The following is a 24,205-nucleotide window of genomic DNA, read 5'->3' on the forward strand; positions in this document are numbered from 1 at the left end:
GATACTTGAGGTTCTCCATCACGAATCTTGAAGGACACTTGAGAATGGATAGAAACCTTGATGAACCACCAAGAAGGACCTCCGTATACAAATGAACGATGCAAAGATATGACGGTAGAAAAGAATAAGATTATGACCTGCCAAGATTTAGATGAAGCCTCACAAAGAGATACTTGAGAAAACTTGGAACTCCGAAAAAGAAAGATAAGAACACTAGAGAAAAGGAATTGATATCATGAGCCACTCCGGAAGAAGAATTGAAATCTCTTGGAAGAAGGAAGAACAAGAATAAGAATTATGTTATGCTCATCCTACATCAAATTAAATTGATGACCAGCAACGGATTTAGCATACCCCTTATTCTTCATGAAAGAAACTTGAAGAGAGAGATAGATATGCACCACTAGAAGAAGTCTTGAAGGAGACACCGGTGAAAATTCACAATTGAATGGAAACACCACGAATTAATGGAGATACATGAGAATGAAGAGATCATTAGCCACCTGAGAGAAAACTTGAACAAGGCACCGGATAATCGAGAGACGAGCGAAGAGACAACAATTGAGAAGAATTGAGGATGAAAGCTGAAAGCTGAGAACGAAGAATCTTCTGAAATGATGGCCTTCGGAGGATCGAGAAATAAAAAATAACTCAACAGCACCGGATAGCACGAAAGGGATTACTCATGATTGGAACAAATAAGATAATGTCACAAAGCTGAAATGAAGAATCTGCAAGAGAATGAACCAAGATTGTGAGAAACACTCCTTCGGATAGCAAGCTAAGAATGAGGAGGAGAACACCACCAAGAATTAATGAGACACTCCGGAATAAAGAAGGATGCAAGGTTGAGCCAAATAAGAGAATTAATTCAAATTGATCTTGAAGAAGGAATATGACTGATGAAATTCATACTTACGTCATAGTTGAAAAGAATTAAGGATCTCTGGAAAATATTAAAGAACCATGTAAGATCCTGGAAAAACCTGTGGGTTATGGGCCCACTCAAAGGAGATCACCGTTGAAACAATTGCTAAAACGAGAGATATTGCACCGGAATAAGAAAACTAGATGAGGTTAGCACCCCGAAATAATTAAAGAATTGAGAACAAGAATTTTGATAAAACTTCAACGCTCCGGATAGAATAGAGAGGAATGACAACAAGAAGATAGAATGATAAAAATTTCCAACATAGGAAAGAATTACAAGGATGAAAAGGATATGATGAACACGGACAACTGAATTAAATTCACCGGTAACGAAGACAAGAATGAACAAAGATGAACATGAAGCTCCTGAGAATCTTCACAACGAATCACCGGCTAAGAGAGAAAAAAGCACACAGCGGAAGCCCAATGAAATGAATACGCTTGGATAAAATCCAATCACCGAAGAAAAAGGGCGGGAGGGCGGGGAAAAACAAAGACGACTTGGGACAGATGAGATGAACTCCGGATGGGATAAGAGAATGATCTGCAAAAATTAGAGAGGATTGAATCCACTTGGAGAGAAACACACCGGTTGAATGGAATTGATACGACGATCTGATTGAGCAAAGAATTTGCATTCCCATAAAAATATGAGAACACAGATTAGGAAAGATCTGAAATCACCACTTGACATCGAAGCAACTTGAATTACCATATTCAGCAAAACAAAGGGATGAGGCTTATGAAACAAGCCAGAACAAACTCATGAGAAAGATTTCGTCCGATATTTTCGTGGACAGGATCGCACGGGCTCGATTTTACAGTAGCCATCAAGTGCAAGGCAGTGCACCCGACATACGAAGCGTCCCCGAGTCGTAGCAAGCTACAAGGACTCTTTAAGACACAACGTGTACCGCTGTAAGTCGACCGTGAACAAACGAATCCACTAGACGTCGAACCCCAACCTAACATCATGTATTTGTTGGAAGATTGTCCTATAAGCAACTACTTGAATTCCCACCTATGAATTCCCGAAATATCTGGTCATGCAATCTGGTACACGGATACAAGGAGTAATAACACACAACTCCTATACTAACCCGTCACTTGTATCACATCCGTCAACACACGACCAGAATCTCGGACCTTCATCTACAACAGACCCTCGTGATCACAACGATACAAAGTATGGCAGTACTCCCGAACAATCTGCACCAGTACTGGGGACATCGGGGTTATCTCGCCACTACTAGTATTGAAGCAATTACGAACATCCTTTGTTCTGAGATACTAAGAAATCTGAATGATAACAATGTGCTCAAGAATCCCCTGGAGCTCAACTCCCCGGAAGAAAATCAAGTCAGACAGGAGGCACCAAGACAGAACTCCGTCACATTGGCATCATATAGATCCCAAGAATATCCACGTGATCCTAAAAAAAATTTGAGTGAGAAGAGGAGTAGAAATAAAATATTACGTCAAGGTTCCTCACAAGAGCATAGAAGAGGAGAAAAAAGAATCCTACTCTCCGATATAAAACTAAGACTCAAATAGTTTTTCACTAGACTCGACTCGGCCAAGTTCGATCAATCAAGGGGGCTCCTAGGTCGGTCCTTGCTCTGATACCAACTTGTCACGTCCAAGATGCGACCCTATCCTCAATTTGGCACGACGGCCTCGTCAGGGATAGAAGCGCATCTCATTGTGTTGCAAGAATGGATATCGTTACAAGTACATGTACTCAAAAGAAGAGATATATAAAGAGTTGGCTTACACTCGCCACAAGCTACATCAGAGTCACATCAGTATATTACATAATCTTCAAAAGTAAGAGCAGGGTCCGACTACGGACGAAAACAAACGACAAAAGAAGAACGACGTCCATTCTTGCTATCCCAGGCTGCCGGCCTGGAACCCATCCTAGAACGATGAAGAAGAAGAAGAAGAAGAAGTAACTCCAAATGAACAAACAACGCGCTCGCGTCACGTAACCTTTACCTGTACCTACAACTGGTGTTGTAGTAATCTGTGAGCCACAGGGGACTCAGCAATCTCATTTCCAAAGGTATCAAGACTAGCAAAGCTTAATGGGTCAGGCATGGTTAAGTGGTGAGGTTGCAGCAGCGGTTAAGCATATATTTGGTGGCTAAAACTTACGAGTACAAGAAATAAGAGGGGGAAGATCTACGCAAAACGGACGTGAACTACTGATGATCAAATGAATGATCCTGAACACCTACCTACGTCAGACATAACCCCACCGTGTCCTCGATCGGAGAAGGAAATCACGAAAGAGACAGTCACGGTTACGCACACAGTTGGCATATTTTTATTAAGTTAACTTCAAGTTATCTAGAACCAGTGTTAAACAAAGCTTCCACGTTGCCACATAACCGCGGGCACGGCTTTCTGAAAGATTAAACCCTGCAGGGGTGCTCCAACTAGTCCATCACAAATTACCACAAGCCGCATAGAAATCCTCAATCACGAAGCTCGCGATCTCGTCGGATTCCCTAGTGGAAAACCTCAACTCTGAGATTACCCAAAGCATCACCGGAATCCCAATGCACAAGATATTCCGTCAAAGGTAAAACTAATCCAGCAAGGCCGCCCGACGTGTCGACGATCCCGATAGGAGTCGCGTACCTCGTTCTCAGGACACGGCGGATGAGCTAGACGTCAGGATCGCTAAACCTCCGGCTGACCAGAGGGGCGCCGTACATCGCTCAGGTGGGACCAACACTCATGAGGAGCACTGGCCCGGGGGTTGATTAAATTAGTCCGCGGGTGCCGGCGGGTCCCTATGCATTATTATTAGGTTATTAGGCAAATGTAGTACCAAAGTTGGGCCTTGCCAGACCAGCTTTAATCTAAAACGAATTATCAAGGGGGTCCCCATAACAACCCCGATCGTGTTAGGAGCGCTCATTTATGGAACATAACACCGGTAGCCGGAAACTAAGGGGGCAAAGGTGGAACAAAACACCAGGCTAGAAAGGCCGAGCCTTCCACCTTTTACCAAGTATATAGGTGCATTAAATTAAATAGCATTAATATGGTGATGCAACAAGGAACCCATGTTTCCACATGGAAGCAATGCACCTGCAGCTAGCAACGCTAACACAGGGTTAAGCAAGCAGTAACATAGCCATACAGTGGTTTGCTAGGTCGAACAGGTTGAAGGTTTCATGGCATTGTTGAGAGGCTGATATTTAACATGTGGTAGGCAACGAGACATAACGATAGAAACGATATAACTAGCATGGCAATGATAGTAATGGTATCTGGGGAAATGATCATCTTGCCTGAGATCCCGCTTGGAAGAAGAATGCCTCCGTGAAGCAGACGAACCGACGTAGTCGAACGGGTCCTCACATCCGACACGCTTGCGGAACTCTATCGATACGGAGGAAACGGAAACAAGCATCAACACACGATATACACCACACGATGCAAGACCACATGATGCATGAACGGCTCAATGATGCGAGGCATGACAATCACAACAACCAAACACTACACATTAAGTGAAGCTCAATATGCAACGAGTTGCATATTGACGAAACTCCACGTTAATTTACTTAGTTCTATCCTGATTATTAACACGGCAATGTTAATGTGGTTATACATGCAAGAGGTGAAGCGGAAATTAAACTATCTATCTAGGCATTTTAAATGAGGCCGGAAATGACATATAGCACCTCCGAGATGACCTCACATGTTAATTTACAATTCTGTCCAGATCTGAACTAATGCATTTAATTAGTTGTTAAACAGCAAAACAAATAGGTTCACGTGATTCTACGCGTCAAGGCAAGCAATCTACACATAAAGCACATCTCCAACGGAGCTACGGATCAAAAGTTACAAGCATCGCAAGATATAATGGCATGAATGCAATATGTGTGCAACGGCGGCTACAAGCACTTCAAACATGCAAACAGCAAGAGAAAATGAAACTACACGAGATTCTAAGCAAGTTTCATGTAGGACACGATCAAAACGGAGCTACGGTTCAAAAACTACGAGCAAAACAAGAAACGACTACAATCTGCCAAAATCAGCCACATAGCATTTTCTACGCCCCACAACTACGGCTACACAACTCCGATATGCACAAGCAAGGCAAGGCACGGAAGAGGGCAAAAAGCACTACTACAAACAACTAACAACAACTAGCATGGCAGCAAGGAGCGCTAGGAAAAGAAGACACAAAATGGCATCTCACACACTATTTCAGACTTAGTGAAAATAACACCTCATGAAAGTGCAGTTTTCAGCCTGAAGGCATATTGACAGCAGCAAAATCCTAAGCTAAAGGTCTCCAGAAGGCATGAAAATTAACATCATGCTAGAGAAACATAAGGGGTACAACTAACTCCATTGGACCAACCTCAAAAGAGCTACAGATCACAAGATGCTAGCAAGACAAGACAGCAACAAAATATAACAGATTCCAGACTTAGAAATATTTCAGCACCTCCAAATCAGCACTATTTCTAGCAACTTGAGAGCAATCAAAACACACCTAAACATGCATTTCTATTGCAACCAAAAATACCAGCGGCTAAACAAAACATCCAAGATCAACTCTCTAGTTGACAACTCCGTCAAACGACGTACGGAATAAATCCTACGAATTAATCAAAAGGGCAACATAGCAAAATATCGCGCGAACTAATTTACTCAAAAGCTAAAACTAATTGCACAGAAAAATCCATGGGATTTTTCTACCCCGGAAACATATAAAATATGTGGGGTTTGCAACACAAAATAATGCCACACAAAAATGCGAGATAAACACCTAGATACGGGAAAATAAACTACCGACAAATCATACACGTAAAAATACAAATGACCGCTCTAAAAAGCACGGAAAATAGTCCCTAAAACATAGGCATTTCTATCATGGCATTCGAGCAACCCGGTCTTGCACGAAAAACAAATACGGGTCAAAACCTATTGAAACAGCACGCAAAACTAGGTGTTTGGCATGTTAAACTACGGCAAATAATTATGCAAGTTTTATAAACGGATTCTACGCGCAAAACTACCCGAAAACCATATGCTACACACCTCGTTCCGACTTACGAAACAAAATCTACGGGCAATCTAATATCGTCTAAACTGGAATTAATATAATTCCTAAATGGGCCGAACAGGTGGGCGCGAGGTAACAAGTCAGTGCATGGGCGAAGAATAGGGCTTGGGGGGGTGCTCACCTTGGTGGGCTCGGTCTGGTCGGGCGCTGGAGCTGGGCCAGCTTGCTGCTGCTTCTACTGGGCCGGAGCGAGGCGAGGACACGGCCAGCGCGAGGTGGCGGGAGGAGGACGGCCTGGCGCTGGCCCACGCGGCGGCTGAGGCCCAGGCGCTGGCGCGGCCCAAGCGGGGCGGTCGCTGGGTCGTCGTCCCCCTGACGTTGCTCGATCTGAGGCGAAGCCGGCGGCGGTGCAGGTGCTTGGGCCATCGGCGGGAGTGCTGCAGGGGGGTGGTTGGCGATGGAGGGAGGCACAGCCGGCCGGATCTGGCCGGTCTTCGCCGGATCTGGCCGCCGACGGGGGCGAGGCAGCAAGGCGGCGCTGGGGAGCTGATGCGTGCACGGGATGGTCGGCGGGGCTGCGGGGCTCGACGGGAGAGGGTCTCCGGCTGGCGGCCTCGGGTAGAGGACGGCGCGGGACTCCGGCGAGCTGCCGGCAGCGGGCATGGGGTAGGCGGCGGCGGCGCCACAGGGAGGCAGCGGCGGCGCAACGGGGAGGCTCGGCGCAGGGACGCGAACGGGGCGGCGGCAGCGGACGGATGGGCCTGCCCGGGCCGGATCTGGGCTCGGCGGGCCCGCGGCGGCTGGTGGAAGAGGGTGCGGATCTGGCTAGGGTTAGGGTAGGGTCGCACGGAATTCGAGGAGGGGGCTGTCTAAATTAAGAGGGGGTCTATATATAGACAAACGGGGGGGCTAGGTTAGCCGGAATCGCGTTCCGGATCCAACCGCGGGGTCGGATTCGAACGATTCCGAGCGCGGGTATGGGTACGTGGCCGTGTAGAGGGAATATCCGGAGACGAGAGGGAGAACGGGCAGCGGCACGAATTTTAAAACACCGACAGACGTCCGACGGTAGACCGAATACGGTGCCGCTACGATCGACCGTTCGTGTACCAGACGGTCTCCGATCGCGACGAAATTCGACAGGCGGCCTAGCTATATTAAAATAACACCGCACGTCAAATCTCAACCCGATCAGAGAAAGTTTTACGCACACTTTTAAAACAGGGTTTCGACGGTGCCGCGGGCGCGTGCGGGTGCGGTCAGGCTCGGAAGGGACAACGACGAGAACCGGCAACTAACGACGGGTGCAAGTTTTGAAAACGGGCGGCAACAGAGATGCCGATGCAATGCAAATGATGCGAATGATGCGATGATGACGCGACAAATAAAAATAGACACAGGACGAAAACGGAAAGAGAGGGGAATCTTCTGGGACGTCGGTATCGGGCTGTCACAGCAGGCCTTACCGCCTTCGTTGAAGATAAGTGTCCGCAATACCTCCTCCTCACTAATATCTTCGTACAAAGATTTAACTTCTATCCGAGGAAGGATCCCCCTATGGTTGAGTTCAAACTTTATGATATCCCCCAGCGCATGTAACTCCAGGATTTTTGCAATGTTTGCAAATTACCTTATGTTGGGGATATTCATGAACCTCGTCCACGAGACTTGGAAGATTTCATCGATACAATTGCTGTAGGAGAGGAGAGAGGAGTGTCTTGCGCTAGAGCTGCTAGCATACATTTTCCCGTGCTTCGGTACTTCTCATTATTTGTGGGAAAATGTTTGATTGGCCGTGGGAAAGCTGGGTCCCTTAGCTCCCCAGATCTTGTGGTCTTGCGTGAAGCCCTTTATAATGATAAAACTTATAGCTTGGGCGCTATAGTAGCTCAACGGTTGAACACGAACTGTTCTAAAGGCGTTTTCTATGGAGGTATCTATGCTACCCGTCTTGCCAGACACTTTGAGATACCTATTAGACTGGACGAGGAAGAAGAGATTCTTCTTCCCGAGAGATATCTAGATTATGATAGCATGGTTCGCCATGACTTTCTTGATAGAGATATAAATAGAAGGATGATTTATAACCTGGTATTTAGTCAGGGTACTCGTGAGACTATTACTTTGCCTGCTCCTTCTTTGTTCAATCTTCATGCAGGCAGGTACATTATTATGCCCTCGGACATCTACGCATATTGGGGCTTAGCCCAACCACAGGTGCCCGTGCCCGAGCCACCAGTCGAGTACCAGACGCCAGTTTATCAGTGGGAGCCAGAGGAGCCCACACAGCAGTGGCATCCTCAGTCCAATCCGGAGTACCCCGGAGCTGGTTATTTCCCTCCTTGGGAGTAGACCAACTTAGGCCAAAAGCCTAAGCTTGGGGGAGTACGTGTTTCTCACCGACTTTATATTCTTGCTTACGCTTTCACTTTCTTAGTCGGTGTTCACACTTTGCCACTGTATCATCCATGCTAGTTTATTTTCTTTTTCTCGTTTTCTTTTCGTGTGTTTGTCTAGTTTGAGAAAACCCAAAAATATTTTCTTTTTCTTCTTTTGCTTGTTGGGAGCTTTCCTGTGTAGATAGTTTTCTTTTTCTTTGGGTCAAGGTAGAAGATAATGGTTACAATGTTTAGTGGCTCTCGCATGCATACCTGTTTATCTGTCAAAGAGCCATATTACTTTGTCTTCTCCTTTGTGTTTTCCTGCAGATTCCAGCTTAGCCCAATGCACGAGCACTCTTATTATTGTTCACATCGTTCGGTCGTGCAAGTGAAAGGCAATAATGACGATATATGATAAAGTGACTGAGCCTGGAAAAGCTGGTATGAGCTCGATCTATTTTGTTTTTGTAAATATGACTAGCTCATCATGCCTGATTCAGCTTTGTTGTGAGAGAAACATGTTTGCAATGACAACTTAGAGATCATAGTTTCTGATGCCATGCTTAATTAGCTAGGAGCTTATAATGGTTTGCCTTGGATGCCAACATGCATTTTGAGATGACTATGATGTAGTATGATATGATGGTATCCTCCTTTGAATGATTCAAGTGGCTTGACTTGGCGCATGTTCACGCATGTAGTTGAAACAAAATCAACATAGCCTCTATGATGTTCATGTTCATGGTGATTTATGTCCTACTCATGCTTGCACTCAATGTTAGTTAATCTCAACGCATTTTGATGACTGTTGTTGCTCTCTAGTTGGCCGCTTCCTAGTCTTTTGCTAGCCTTCACTTGTACTAAGCGGGAATACTGCTTGTGCATCCACTTCCATAAACCCAAAGTTGGTCCATATGAGTCCACCATACCTACCTATATGCGGTATCTACCTGTCGTTCCAAGTAAATTTGCATGTGCCACTCTCTAAACCTTTAAGAAATAATCTGTTTTGCATGCCCGAACCGCTCATGTGGTGACAGGGGCTATCAGTATCTTCCATGCTAGGCATGTTATCCTCGATGTGTGTTTATTCACTATCATTCACGAGAAAGGGGCCGGTAATTGGAATTCCTAGTTCCATGCTCAAATCGAAAAGATAGTTGCAAACAAAACTCCCCCTGGATTGATGTTGGTATGGACGGTACCCGAGGATTCGACTAGCCGTGGAGTGTGATTGATCGGTGGTGGGCGAGTCAAAACTTTACTTTTCTGTTTGGGAACCGCCTATAGCATGTGTAGCATGGAAGATGGTGAGAACTCTTAGTCATTGTGTTGACAATAAAAGCATGCCACCCAAAATTATTATCTCTGTTTCAAAAGCTTGAGCTCTGGCACCTCTGCAAATCAATGCTTCCCTCTGCGAAGGGCCTGTCTATTTATGTTCCTGTTGAGTCATCCTCCTCTTATAAAAGCACCAATTAGAGAGCACCTCTGTCATTTTTTATGCTTTGCTTTTAACTGTGTTGAGTATGAATGTGACTGGATCTTCTTTGCCATGAATTACAATGTTTAGTCAGCCCTTGGTCTTTGAAGGTGCTCTGCATTTATGTTTTGCGGTCTCACAAAGAGCTAGCGAGATACCATCTGTTCGTACTGCTTCATGATTGTTTTGATTGAAGTGTTGACGTTTGAGACTTATTATTATTTGCTCGCTAGTTGATTATGCCATTGATATGAGTTTACCGTGAGACCTAGATGTCATTTGCTTATGTGGTTAGCTTGTGATCTTGATAAAATTCCGGTTATGAGTTAGACATAGTTGCAACAACAAGATCAAACAGAGTTCGTCAAAGTTTTTCTTTTGTCTCTTTCAGTTTGTCAACTGAATTGCTTGAGGACAAGCAAGACTTTAAGCTTGGGGGAGTTGATACGTCTCCGTTGTATCTACTTTTCCGAACTCTTTTGCCCTTGTTTTGGACTCTAATTTGCATGATTTGAATGGAACTAACCCGGACTAACGTTGTTTTCAGCAGAATTGCCATGGTGTTCTTTTTGCGCAGAAATAAAAGTTCTCGGAATGACCTGAAAATTTATGAAGAATTTTTCTGGGATTTATGAAAAATACTCGCGCAAGAATCAACAGAGGATGTGGAGCATGGAGCCCACAAGCCCACCAGGCGCGGGGCCCCCTTGGCCGCGCCTAGCAAGCTTGTGGAGCCCACGAGGCTCCACCGCCTCCAAATCCAGCTCTATTTAGTCCGTCTCGCCCGGAAAAAAATCAAAGAGAAGAGTTCATCGCGTTTTACGATACGGAGGTGCCGCCACCTCCTGTTCTTCATCTGGAGGGCAGATCTGGAGTCCGTTCTGGGCTCCGGAGAGGGAAGATCCTCGCCATCGTCATCATCAACCTTCCTTCATCGCCAATTCCATGATGCTCTTCACCATTCGTGAGTAATCTTATCGTAGGCTTGCTAGATGGTGATGGGTTGGATGAGATCAGTCATGTAATCGAGTTAGTTTGTACGGGGATTGATCCCTAGTATCCACTATGTTGTGAGATTGATGTTGGTACTACTTTGCCATGCTTAATGCTTGTCACTAGGGCCTGAGTGCCATGATTTCAGATCTGAACCTATTTTGTTGTCGCCAATATATGTGTGTTTTAGATCCTATCTTGCAAGTTGTAGTCACCTACTATGTGTTATGTCCCGGCAACCCCAGAGTGACAATAGCCGGAAGCACTCCCAGAGATGACCATAGTATGAGGAGTTCATGTATTCACCAAGTGTTAATGCGTTGGTCCAGTTATTTATTAAAAGGAGAACCTTAATATCCCGTAGTTTCCATTAGGTACCCGCTGCCACGGGAGGGGTGGACAATAGATGTCATGCAAGTTCGTTTCCCTAAGCACGTATGACTACATACGTAATACATGCCTACATTAGATTGACGAACTAGAGCTAGTTACTTATCTCTCTGTGTTATAACTGTTGCATGATGAATCACATCCGGCATAATCATCCATCACCGATCCAATGCCTACAAGTCTTTTACTACTGGTCCTTGCTATGTTACTTTGCCGCTACTGTTGTCACTGCTGCTACTGTTACTCTGTTGCTACTGCTATCACTTTGCTGCTACTGGTTACTGTTGCTACTGCTGCTATCATACTACCTTGCTACTGATACTTTGCTGCAGATACAAAATCTTTCACGTGTGGTTGAATTGACAACTCAACTGTTAATACTTGAGAATATTCTTTCGCTTCCCCTTGAGTCGAATTAATAAATTTGGGTTGAATACTCTACCCTCGAAAACTGTTGCGATCCCCTATACTTATGGGTTATCAGTGACCAGGCTCGGGGTATCCATGGGTCTGTCCAAATCTTAACACCCGTGCCATCTCCAATCCGCCAAATATAGCCATGTTTGATCAGCTCTAGTCTGTGAAGTATGCTCCTCCACGAGCATGAGATCCCCTCCTTTGGTTCAGCCTCGAGCACATGGCAGTAGGGGAAGTATCTGGCCTTTAAGACTCTCGCACATAGATTGTATGGGTTCTGGAGTAGCTGCCATCCCTGCGAGGAGAGCATGGCAATGTTGAAAGCGTTCATGTCTGTGAACTCAAGTCCGCCTCCTGCCTTTGGTTGTGTTAACTTGTCCCAGCTTATCCAGCGCATCGAGTTATTCTTATCCTGCTGATTCCACCAAAATTTGCCAAGTAGACTATCAATCTCTGAACACAGCGACTTGGTGAGATCGAAGCAAGACATGCCATAAGTGGGAATGGCGTGTGCTACGCCTTCCACCAGCCCCTCCTTACTTTCCTTGGCAAGCAGCTTCTCCTTCCAGCCATACATTCTACCACAAATACTGCCCTTGATATATGCAAAAGTTTTCCTCCTCGATCTACCAACATGAACAGGGAGACCCAGGTATCTCTCCTTCCAATTCTCGCTATGGATCGCAAGTGCATCTTTAACTGCAGTTCTCTCTTCCTCCCGCGTATTAAGACTGAACATGATGGCCGATTTCTCCAAATTTATACATTGTCCGAAGCAGTTTTCATATAAGGCCAACACATCATGTAGAGTTGTAGCTTCCTCCTACCTTTCCTTGAGCAAAAGCATAGAATCATCTGCAAAGAGAAAATGTGAAACTCGTGGGGCTACTGAACAGACCTTAACTCCATGAATGGTTTCGTTCTCCTCCGCCTCATGCATCATAGTGGATATCCCTTCCGCACAAATAACAAAGAGATACAACGAGAGAGGATCGCCTTGCCGAAGTCCCGTTGATGGACTGAAATGTTCTGTGAGGGTTCCATTAACTTTAATCTGGTATCTCACCGTTGAGGCACACTTCATAATAAGGTTCACCCATGGCCTGCAAACCCCAAGCTTGATCATCATCGCTTCAAGAAATTCTCATTCAACTCTATCCTACGCCTTGCTCATAACTGCTTTAACCGTAGCATATTCGTCCTTCCCCTTCCTCTTATTCATTAGCTAGTGTGAGATCTCATATGCGGTCAGTACATTGTCGGTTATTAGTCTCCCGGGAACAAACACACTATGATTGTCGGAGATGCTCTTAGGGAGCACTAGTTTTAACCGATTGGCAAGGACTTTGGATATTAGCTTGTAGAGAACATTACATAAGGACCCGAAGAGCTATAGAAGACTACCAAGGGGGAGAGCAGAGAGGAGACGAGGGGGAAATGAGGAGGTCAACCAACCTGGGTTTGGCAAGGATAGCGAGTAAGCCATATTTTTTGTATTGCATCTTTCGGCGATAAGTTTTACGAACCTCACACAAGTGTGACGCTCTTTAGTGGGACCTTCCTTATAGCGATGTAGGCCATGCAATTTTTGCAATGGTAGAATGTTCCGACGCACGGAAAGGACCAAGCCTTCTGGTTGCAATTTCAGGATCCTACACTCCGCGTTTTTCTTGGAGACAAGCTGAATCAGCTCGAGCAGCTACAAGCATTTACTCAGCCGGCGATGGAGGGCATCATTATGGTGATGTGATCCAAGGAAGCTCTACCTGACAACCTTTTTGATTTGGTCGCATGTCTTCAGAGCAAGTACAATAAGGTGACATAAGCAAGCTATAAGGATTAAAATATTATATCCTTGCTTAGTTGGAGGAGAGAGAAGAGAAGCGGGCTCTTGGTGAGTAGCCAGCCGCAGCCCGAGATCCAAGACACTTTGTGAGATTGTAAGGTGGGCCAACTACTACTAACGTAGTACACATCTAAAACTTACTATTGTATATGTCGACTATTAGGTTAGTTGTATATGAAATGAGAACTCCTTATAGCCGATTGTTGGCTGTATTATTAACCATGCTCTCACGGCACACCACTTTTCATTGCTGACTCGAAGGCATCCGCTGCTCGAGAAGGAGTGCGTCAATCATGGGCCTTACTCCACGCGTGTTAACCCAAACTCAACATTTGTGAGAACGCAAAGGCAAACCCCACGGGACTAGGAGACATCAAGATCCTCCCGCACAACTACTTCGCTACCGCGATAGAGTGTGTCCGGCTAACCTTGAAGGTCGTGCAAGAGTAATTCAACACATGTAATCAGTAGTAGTATGTCTTGGAAATTTCGAGGAGAAAAGTTATGAAAAAAAAAAACTTGAAGGTCTAATTGCTACTAATGTCATTTTGGTTGCCGGAAACTAGTCTCGTCTTACAAAAAAATAGTGCTTTCATCGTGCTTGAACTTATCCGCATTATGTTTCAAACACTTGATCTAACTAGCTTTCGTCTTCAAACTCCTCGCCCACAAGGCAAACAAGGAAAGTTTTAGAATTAACGAAAACTAAGAGGCAAACAGAGAAGCTAGACAACCCGGCTATTGTCTAAAGACATGAGCCAAAGACTAGAGCAAAGAAAAAGGCAACAAAACGACTAAGGAAGTAAACACTTAGGCCACACAAAGATGAAAACTGAAGTAAGGGTTTTAACCGCCCCCGCCCTGAGGGACCAAAACTAAACTACCATGCCTAAAACCGAACTTGGGTAAATTACTATGTAAGATCAAGAAATTAAATAAAGGCACAAAGTCTTTAAAAAGAAAAGGATATACAAAATGAACCACGGAAACAATAATAATCAAGGTACGGAACACAAATACTGAAATAAACTGCCAAGTCTATATCTCGCTTATAGCAAAATGTAACTTGACTCACGTGAAACTTCCTCGAATTGCTACAGTATCCGGATGGATACTATTGTGTTATTTTTTTACTATGTTGCACTGTTTTGCATAATATTGGATTTTTTGTCGATTTTTCTTTCAGTTTCTTTTCTTTTTTCTTTGGTTTTCTTTCTTTGTTTTTTCTTTATCTTTTCTGGTCTTTAGGGATTTCTTTGGTTTTTTCCTTTATTTTTGAATTGATTTCTTAGTTTTATTCTTGCTTTTCACTCGTTTTTCGGTATTCTTTTGTTCTTTCTCCATTTTCTTTGATTTTTTCTTCTTTCCTTTTCAGTTTTCATCGATTTTCTCAATTTTTCCTTGTTTCTTTCCCAGACTTCATTCCTTGCATTCTTTTTATTGATTTTATTTCATTTTATTTTAAGTTTTTATTTTTTTATTACTTTATTTTCATTATATTAGGCTATTTTGTTGATTTTCGCCAGTATTTTTATTCAACACATGCCAACATTTTTTAATAACAAATCTATAAATATTATATACATGATAGCATATTTTATATACATGCTTGACATTATTGAAATATTCCTTTTTAAAACTAATACTTTTCATACACATTGTACATTGATGGTATATATCTAATACATTTTTATGTGTGCATTTAATAATTTGCAAATAGAAGATTAATCTTTTGAAGACACGGTAAACAGTTTTCTATACATGGTGCCGTTGTTTTAATGCAAATACCCTTTCTTTCCGACATAATGGATATTTTCTGTATACTTCAGAAACATATTTTATACACGTTTTACATTTTGTTTAAAACATGATAAATATTTTCTGTATGCATTGTATTTGTTCTGTATATGTTTTTCATACACGTGACAAACATTTTTCTATTTTTTATTTCAAATTCTTAATTAAAAGCCCAAATATAAAATTAGCATTTTTTTCAAATGCTTGATTATCATTTTTAAATATATAGTCAGCATTTTCAAACACATCGTATCCTTTTTTGTATACGCAAGAAATATGTTCTATATACATTTTTACCATACACATCTTTTTTGTATACATGGCAAACATTTTATCTATATACATTTAACATTTTCAATTGCTTGATAAATATTTTAAAGTACTTGATTATCATTTTGTGAAATGCTTGATTAGTAGTTTTGACATATATGATCAAAATTTTCCATCCACATTGTACAATATATTTTGTGTAGACAATTGTCGTATATATGCGAAGCATTTTCTCTGTACACATTTATAATTTTTCAAATTGTTGGTTAATTTTTTTACAAAAGGCATCATGTAATTTTTTTTGAGTAATATACACATATTTACAAGTTGAAAAAACTCGAACAAGCCAAAAAAAAAAACCGAAGAATGATCTGTTGCCTCCCGAGCTGGTCGGCCTGTTTAGACAGAGGGGAAGAACCCCTCGTTGAAGCAGGTACCCAGATGGGGCAGCCCACCAAGACGGGATGCCACAACCTTGTTTTTTCTTTTTGTTTTATGTTTAGTGTTTCGCTTTTATCTTTTATTACTTTTATTTATAATTTTGAATATTATAAATACATATTATAGAAAAAACTATTGAAACGTTTGACAAATGTTGAACAATTATATAAAAACGTTGATCAAGTATTTAAAAACTGTTGAAGAAGTATTTAGAAAAATGTTGAACAAGTATGTTAAAAATATTCAAAAAGTATTTGAATAATGTTGAACAAGTATATGAAAAAGGTAGATCATGTATATAACAATGTTAAACAAGTATTTAATATTTTTTAACAAGTATCACAAAAATGTCGATTAAGAAATAAAAATATTGAACAAGTATTCGAAAACATTGAATAAGTATTCAGAATGTCGAAAAGTATCTGCAAATGTTGATAAAGTATTACAAAATGTTGAACGGCTATTAAAAAAATATTGAACCTGTATTTAAAAATTTTGAATGAGTATTAAAATGTTAACCAAGAACATTAAAAATGTTGAATGAGTATTAAAATGTTAACCAAGAACATTAAAAATGTTGAATACCCGGTCGGACAATGTTGAACGTGTATAAAAAAATGTTGTACACTTATTAAAAAATGTTTTTTACATATAAAAAATGTAGTGTGAAAAAAACATAAGAAAAACAAAAAAAATAAAAAAAGAGCAAACAATTGAAAAATGTTAGATGTTTGTTAGAAAAATGTTGTTGACATATACAAAAAATGTAGAATAATAACCAAAAAACAAAGAAGCCCAAAAAGGAAATAAACAACAGAAAAATAAATGAAAAACAAAAAACGAAGTACGAAAAAGAATGAAAAATGGAGAAGAAAAAAGGAAACGAAGAAACAAATAAAAACTCAAAGAAAGCCGACTTAAAGCGACTCAAGTATAAGGTGAGTGCTTTGCGCCGGTGCACCACCCAATTTCGGGCTGTCGCTTGCAAGCCACCCGATAAGACTTCCTATATTCGTTGGATGTTTTGTCTTTACACCATTCTTTAGGTCAACCCGAGCGTCTCCGATAAGGGCAACAGATCTGTGCTTCCCCACCTCGTGACGCCACTCATCATAGCTCCCCCGCACCATCGCGCCCGCCGGCTGGCTCGCGTTCGGCGGCACCCTTCGCCAGCATCTAGTGGTCTAATTGTTGTGGAAGATGTGCATGGATGTAGCAAAAAGTTCACCGGTTGTAGCACAAATCACCACGGCCATCGCACATCGATACTAAGCCTTGAAGGATGTAGAAAACAACGAGGTCGGTCGTAGCAAATCAGACAACGCTTGCAATAAATGTTGTTGTCGTCGTCGCGTGTCGCATCTAATCTCTCCATGATTGTAACAAAAAAAGACTCCAGTTGTAGGTTTCGCCATAGCCGTTGTAGCAAAAAAATCGTTGCCTCGTTCTAGCATGTCACATCAACGGCTGCAACATCCCTACGGTGCGAGTTGTAGCACTCCTGCACGGTGATGCCCAAGCTCATTGTTTATGGGGATGTGGTTTGCGATCAGCTGTTTCCCTTGAGGAGCACCGCTAACACGAGTGGCGCAAGGTGCAGGTGGCACGAGAGAGGCAGTGCTGGGGCCTAAAAGGTGGGCGGAGATGGGGCACACGAGTGCCATGGCGGATGAACGCGAACTGCGCGAGGAGGAGCACGAGGAAGACGAAGATGTGGTGGAGAGGAACGAGAGAAAGAAGAAGATAACGATGAATGTGGATTAGAAGTAGTTCACTTAAGGCGTTGGATCTAGCCTAATCTTGCGGCACGCGCACGTCCGGTGCACCTGTTCGGCCGACGCGCCCAAGAAAAATGTTTCCCCAAGTGCAACGCGCACCTACAGCATGTCATTAACTTAACATTACCAGAGTGGCACCGGGATCTGCTATGCAGCGTTGCAGTGTAGCTAGCATGGGCCATCCCATTAGAGTGTTGCCCATTTTGTTTTTTGATTTTTCTTGTTACGAAAATAAAAATATGAAATCAAAAAACGTTTACATACTTAAAGAAAAAAGGTTCATCCATTTGAAAAAAATCATATCTTTAAAAAATGTTCCTCAATTTTGAAAAAAGTTCATCAGTTTCAAAAAAAGTTCACTGAAAATGAAAAAAATGTTCATCCAATTTAGGAAAAGTTTGTTAAATTTTTATAAAGTTCAATAAATGTTTAAAAATTCAAAACAGCTCAAAAAAACTACATTTATTTTTAGAAAAGTTCATTGACCTGAACAAAGTTCATTAAATTTTTGAAAAGTTCATTCATTTCAAAAAGATGTTCGTTAAATTTTAAAAAAGTTCATATATATTATAAAAAGTTGATCAATCTTAAAAAATATTCACTAAGTTTTATAAATGTTAATAAATATTAAAATAAGTTTATATAATTTTTAAAAAATGTCAAACGACGCTTAGATGAGCCGGCTCATTTATGTGCGCCACAAATAGGAAATGCGAGTGGTAGCAGCCCGAGAAGACGATAGATCAAACCCTGGTTCTCCCACTTATTCAGCTCTTTCCCTTACTTTCTACGTGCGCAAATGGGCTGACCCAATACGAAGTGGGGAGAAGAAAAACCTTAAGGGAGACCATCCCCTCATATTGTTTCAAGCGATAAATAATCGCTCCGAGATGAAAGGCGTAGGTGTGTCCGAAACGATCCAAAAAAACAAAAATGGTGTGTCCAAAATAGATCATGCTAAAGAAAAACGGATTTGCTATTTAACATTTGGATCTGAAATAGATACATCACATTTAACTTCGAGGCCATTGGATATAGCATATTAAGGTTCGTGTTTTTGTCCCCGCTTTTTCGTGTCTTTTTTTTTCTTTTTTTAGAGGAGCTTCGTCTCTTGTTTATTCCCCAAGTCAACAACATGGGAAAACCCTATTCGCCACTCTGTGCGAAGCGGTTTTGGGTCTTCACACAGAGCGTGAGGGGGATCGATTATAAATGGGTTGGCTCATTTAGCGGGGGTGCAGCGCTCCGGTTTTGGGAAACTTTTAGAGATTCTGAGCCAGTTTTCCTGTTTGGGAAACTTCTAGAAACTTTCCTAAACCGTTTTTTTTCTTTTTCATTTTTCTTTATCCTTTTATGTTTCTGTTTAAAAAAATTGATTCTTTAAAAAATATTTTTTGATTTTCAAAAAATGTTCTTGATTTTTATAAAAAGTATTGTACTTCCCAAAAATTATTCTCGGTTTCAAAGTTTGTACTAAATATGGTTCTCGGTTTCTAAATATGTTCTGAAGATTCAAAAAAGTTCGTGCTTTAAATAAGTATTCGCGCTTCCAAACTTGTTCAGGTTTTTTTTCAAATTTGCTCTCCTTTTCAATATAAAGTTCTCAAGACTAAAAAATTGTTCGCGCTTCCAAAAAATGTTCTTGGTTTTAAAATTTGTTCTCAAGATTCAAAAAATGTTTGTGTTTTAAAAAATAGTTCACGCTTCCAAATTTGTTGGTTTTTAAAAATTGTTCTCCATTTCAAAATTTTGTTCTTAAGATTCAAAAAATGTGCATGCATTTAAAAATTGTTCGCGCTTCCAAATTTGTTCAGGATTTTTTTCAAAAATCGCGCTTTCAAAATTTATTCAGGATTTTTCAAAGTTGTTCTCGGTTTCAAAATTTGTTCTCAAGATTCAAGGAATGTTCGTGTTTTCAAAAATTGTTCGCGCTTCCAAATGAGTTTGGGATTTTTAAAACTTACTCTCCTTTTAAAATTTTGGTTCTTAAGCTTCAAAAAACTTGCGTGATTTAAAAATTGTTCGTGGTTCCAAATTTGTTCACGATTTTTCAAAACTATTTTCTGTTTCATAATTTGTTCTCAGAATTCAAAAAATATTCCTTATTTAAAAATTTATTCGCGCTTTCACATTTTTTCAGGGTTTTTCAAATTTTTCCTCTTTTGGAAATTTTATTTTTAAGATTCAAAAAATATTCGTGCGTTAAAAAGTTGTTCACGCCTCCAATATTTGTTTAAGATTTTTCAAAATTGTTATTGAATTTCGCAAAATGTTTTTCATCATATACAAAAGGAAAATAAAAAGAACTAAAAAGGAAATAAAAATAAAATAAAAAACTAACAAAAAAAAGGAACACAACTGGGTTGGTCCAGTCGGGCTCCCGCCCTGTACGGTGCAGTAGTAGCTGCCGCAATGTGCGCAGGGAACAAAAATTAGAAAAACCCCGAACTATCTTGAGAATGAAAATTTCCAAAACTATTTGAAATTTAGAAAATTTCAAAATATGTTCTAATTTTCCAAAAAAAATTGGGGTTTTTCGCAAAAATTCTACTTTTCAAAATTTTGTTCTCAAGATTCAAAAAATGTTCGTATTTTAAAAAAAATTACGCGCTTGCAAGTTTGTTTAAGATTTTTCAGAATTGTTTTCAGTTTCAAAATTTGTTCACGGTTTTTCTAAATTGTTCTCTATTTTCAAATTTTGTTCTCAAGATTCAAAAAATGTTCGTGCTTTAGAAAATAGTTCTCGCTTCCAAATTTGTTCAAGATTTTTTTTTTGAAACAATCAGGAAATATTTCTGCTTTCCTACACAGATATACTGGATTTTCGGAAAATGCTCTCCATTTTCAAAAAATGTTCTTCAAATTCGCAAAATGTTTATGCTTTTTAACAAATATTCTGGATTTTAAAATTTTGTTAATATTATAAAAAATGTTCTTGAACTACGAAAAATGATTTTACTTTTTATAAAAATGTTCTGAATTTTCAATAAATGTTCATAATTTTAAAATGTCTTTCAGAAAATGTTCTTGTTTTCCAAAATTTCTTCTCAAGTTCGATGAAATGTTCGTGTTTCCAAAAAATGTTCAAGTTTATGAATTTGTTCAGTATCTTTGAAAATTGTTCTCATTTTCAAATTTGTTGTAAAGATTCAAAAAATGTTCATACTTTTAAAAAGTTGTTCATGCTTCCAAATTTGTTCTGGTTTTTCAAAATTGTGCTCTGTTTGAAAATTTTGTATTCAAGATTCATAAAATGTCCGTGCTCTAAAATATTGCTCGCGGTTCCAAATCTGTTCAGAGTTTTAAAATTTGTTCTCAAGATTCAAAAATTGTTCGTGTTTTAAAAAATGGTCGTGCTTTCAAATTTGTTCTTTGATTTAAAAACATTCATATTTTCAAAAAATAATTGAGAAATTCAACGTGTCTTCGTTTTCATATAAAAAAGGAAAACGGAAAGAAAAACATGTCACAAAAGGAAAAAATGAAATAAGTTCAGGAATTTTAAATTATGTTTGTCGATTTTCAGAAAGTTTCAGGAATTTTGAAGAAAGTGCACTAATTTCGAAAATGAAAATCCACGGGCTAAAACAGTTCACGGGCTAATAAAAGTTCGTGAAGCATCACTACATGGGCCGGGCCATTGCAAACCGCTGTAGGAGCCGGTTTTTCAAATAGGGTGTGCCGGAGTTCCCAGGTAAGAGCTCTCAACAACGTGTGACTAACAATGTTGCTTTGCTTTGCGTGGGCCGCTTAGCGTTATAGCTACCAGCTTTGCTTTGCCTGGGTAGTTGTAGTCTTTTAAGTTGGTTTTTGTGTTTTTAAGCCATTCGCGTGCTTGTGGAAACGAGGCGTCATTCTTTTTACGCTTTGTGTATTCATTGTAAAAACTATAGCTAACATTAAAAAAAAATAACTACCAGGTTGCATGTATTCCCTCCATGTGTAACCGAATACTATGCAGTCAAAGTGCAAAGTACTTTCTGCCCGTTTCCAAAGCAAGTGCTAGTTTTCACAGTTTTGTTAAGTTTGAGAGGTTCCCCATGATCGAATTTTTTTCATCTTTTTCTCTATTTTCTATATCTGCTTCTTTTTCTTTTCCTTTTTTTTGGTTAAATCCATGAATAAGATTTTCATGAGTAATTTTATAAATATTTTTAAAGAAAATTGTGAAATCTTTCCAAATTCGGTAATAACTTCTATAAGGAATTTCTGGATCACATCTAGATGATTTTTGAGGATGTCTCATCAAAGGTTGTCATCACTTGATTTGGTTTCTCTAACTTACGTTCAAGCGCTCGATTCTCTCGCGAGTCGATGTTTTATGTGTCGCACATTAGTTTGCTGGCGTGTTTGCTTTCAGTTTTGTCGGCTCATTATCGAGGCGCGTTGGCAACTCGCTTCGATGTGTTGTTTCTAGGCGGCAACATAGAATTGGAAAAGACAAGAAAAGAGAAGCTCTATCACGGTCGTTTTCTTCTTAGTTCATTTTGACATTGTCTCTCTTTTTTTAAACATCATCAATACGGGATTTTGCAATGTTTCATTCAAGTTGTTATCAGTTGGATCTTGCTGCTTTAATTTTCGCGTAAAGCCTTGCTCTTGCGTCGTCGACCAAAGTATTATTGTGTTACCTTGTTTCTTTTTTGTTCATTTGCTTGCTCGTTCGTCTTGTATGTATGCTATTTTGTGGAGCAATTTTCTGTTTGCCCTCTCTTGTGTCTATTTTATCTGGCATGTGTTGTATAAGTTGAAAGGCATGTTATATTGCTTGTCTAAGTTAGAAGTCTATCCTCGACTCATAACTCGGTCCATAGTTTGTTTTTCATCCATGTTCCAAGTCCACCCTCGAGTCATAAGTCGGCTCATAGTTTGTAGTTGTCCTAGTTGCATGTTCACCCTCTACTCGCAACTCGCATCGTAGTTTTGTGTAGTTGTTCCGGTTGCAAGTTCATCATGAACTCGCAACTCGAGTTGTGTTTGTTTCATGAAAGTTGAAAGTCGATCATTGGATCACAATTGGGCCCGTGGTTTGTTTTTCATCCCAGTTGCAAGTTCACCCTCGACTCTGAACTCGCCTCGTAGTTTGTAGTTGTCCAAGTTGGAATTCTACCCTTTACTTGCAACTAGCATCATAGTTTTGTTTAGTTGTTTGAGTCGCAAGTCCATCCTTGACTCGCGACTAGACCCATGGTTTGTTTCATCCCAGATGCAAGCCCTCCCTTGACTTGCAACCGGGTGTGTTTTGCCTTTCATCCCAGTTGCATGTTGACCCTTGACACGCAACTAGGTCCATGTTGTTTCATCCTAATTGCAAGTTGAATTTGACTCGCAATTGGGCTCATAGTTTTGTAGTTGTCCCAGGTGAAAGTTCGCCCTTGACTCGCAACCGAACTCATAGTTTTGTGAGTTGCATCCCCACCCTCGACTCGCAACTCAAGCATGCGTTTTGTTTTTCATTTGAGTTGCATGTACACCCTTGACTTTCAACTTGGCTCATTGCTTGTTTCATACCAGTTGCCAGTCGACCATTGACTCATAACTGGGCTCATAGTTTCATAGTTTTCCCAATTCCAAGTCCTCCCTAGACTCGCCACTTGGATCGTAGTTGTCTGAGTTGCAAGCCAACCCTTTACTCGCAACTGGAGCATGTGTTTTCTTTTTTATCTGAATTGCAAGTCCATCTTTGACTCGTAATTGGGACCATAGTATATTTTATCCTAGTTGCAAGTCGACGTTTAACACACAATCGGGCCCGTAGTTTCCTAGTTGTCCTAGTAGCAAGTCCTCCCTCGACTCCCAAATGGGCTCATAGTTTGTCCCAATTGAAAGTCAACCCTCGACTTGCAACTCGACATGTGTTTTGTATGTGTTGCTTTGCATTACTATTTATGTATTTGTCTATATTACCAAATGGCTCTAGAATATAGTCATTGCATCATGTGGTATATGTGTGTGCTCAATACGTTTTTTCTATATTGATAAACATGGCGACATAATGCCATAGTGGGCCAGCTTTTATATTTGAGTGCCTGCACATAAATCATTTTGATCATCGTTAGAAAAATTTGTAAACGTCGAGATTAGAAATATGCATGTTTTTGTTGGACTAGCAATGTGAAGGACATAAGGAGAGAGTGATGGTTGTGTGTGGGATCTAACTACACAATTGCTGAAGGGTTATGACATACTCATAATTTCAAGCATTCAACTTCCAAGGTAGCATGAATTTGGGAAGCAAGCTCCATAAAATAGAGGAGTAAAATCCACTTAAAATAGACTGCTTTTTGTGAGCACTTAACAAGCTATTTTTTAAAATATTTTTGTTTTTCATGAGAAGAGTAACTATGAAAGAGCATGGATTGACTATGTTTGAGAGTTGTATATTTCTCCGAATACTTTGATGTGAGGATTCTGATTGTGCATTGGGTGCCTTGTCCA

The sequence above is a fragment of the Hordeum vulgare genome, chromosome 2H, assembly GCF_904849725.1.
Source record: "Hordeum vulgare subsp. vulgare chromosome 2H, MorexV3_pseudomolecules_assembly, whole genome shotgun sequence".
In the NCBI taxonomy this organism is placed as follows: Eukaryota; Viridiplantae; Streptophyta; class Magnoliopsida; order Poales; family Poaceae; genus Hordeum; species Hordeum vulgare.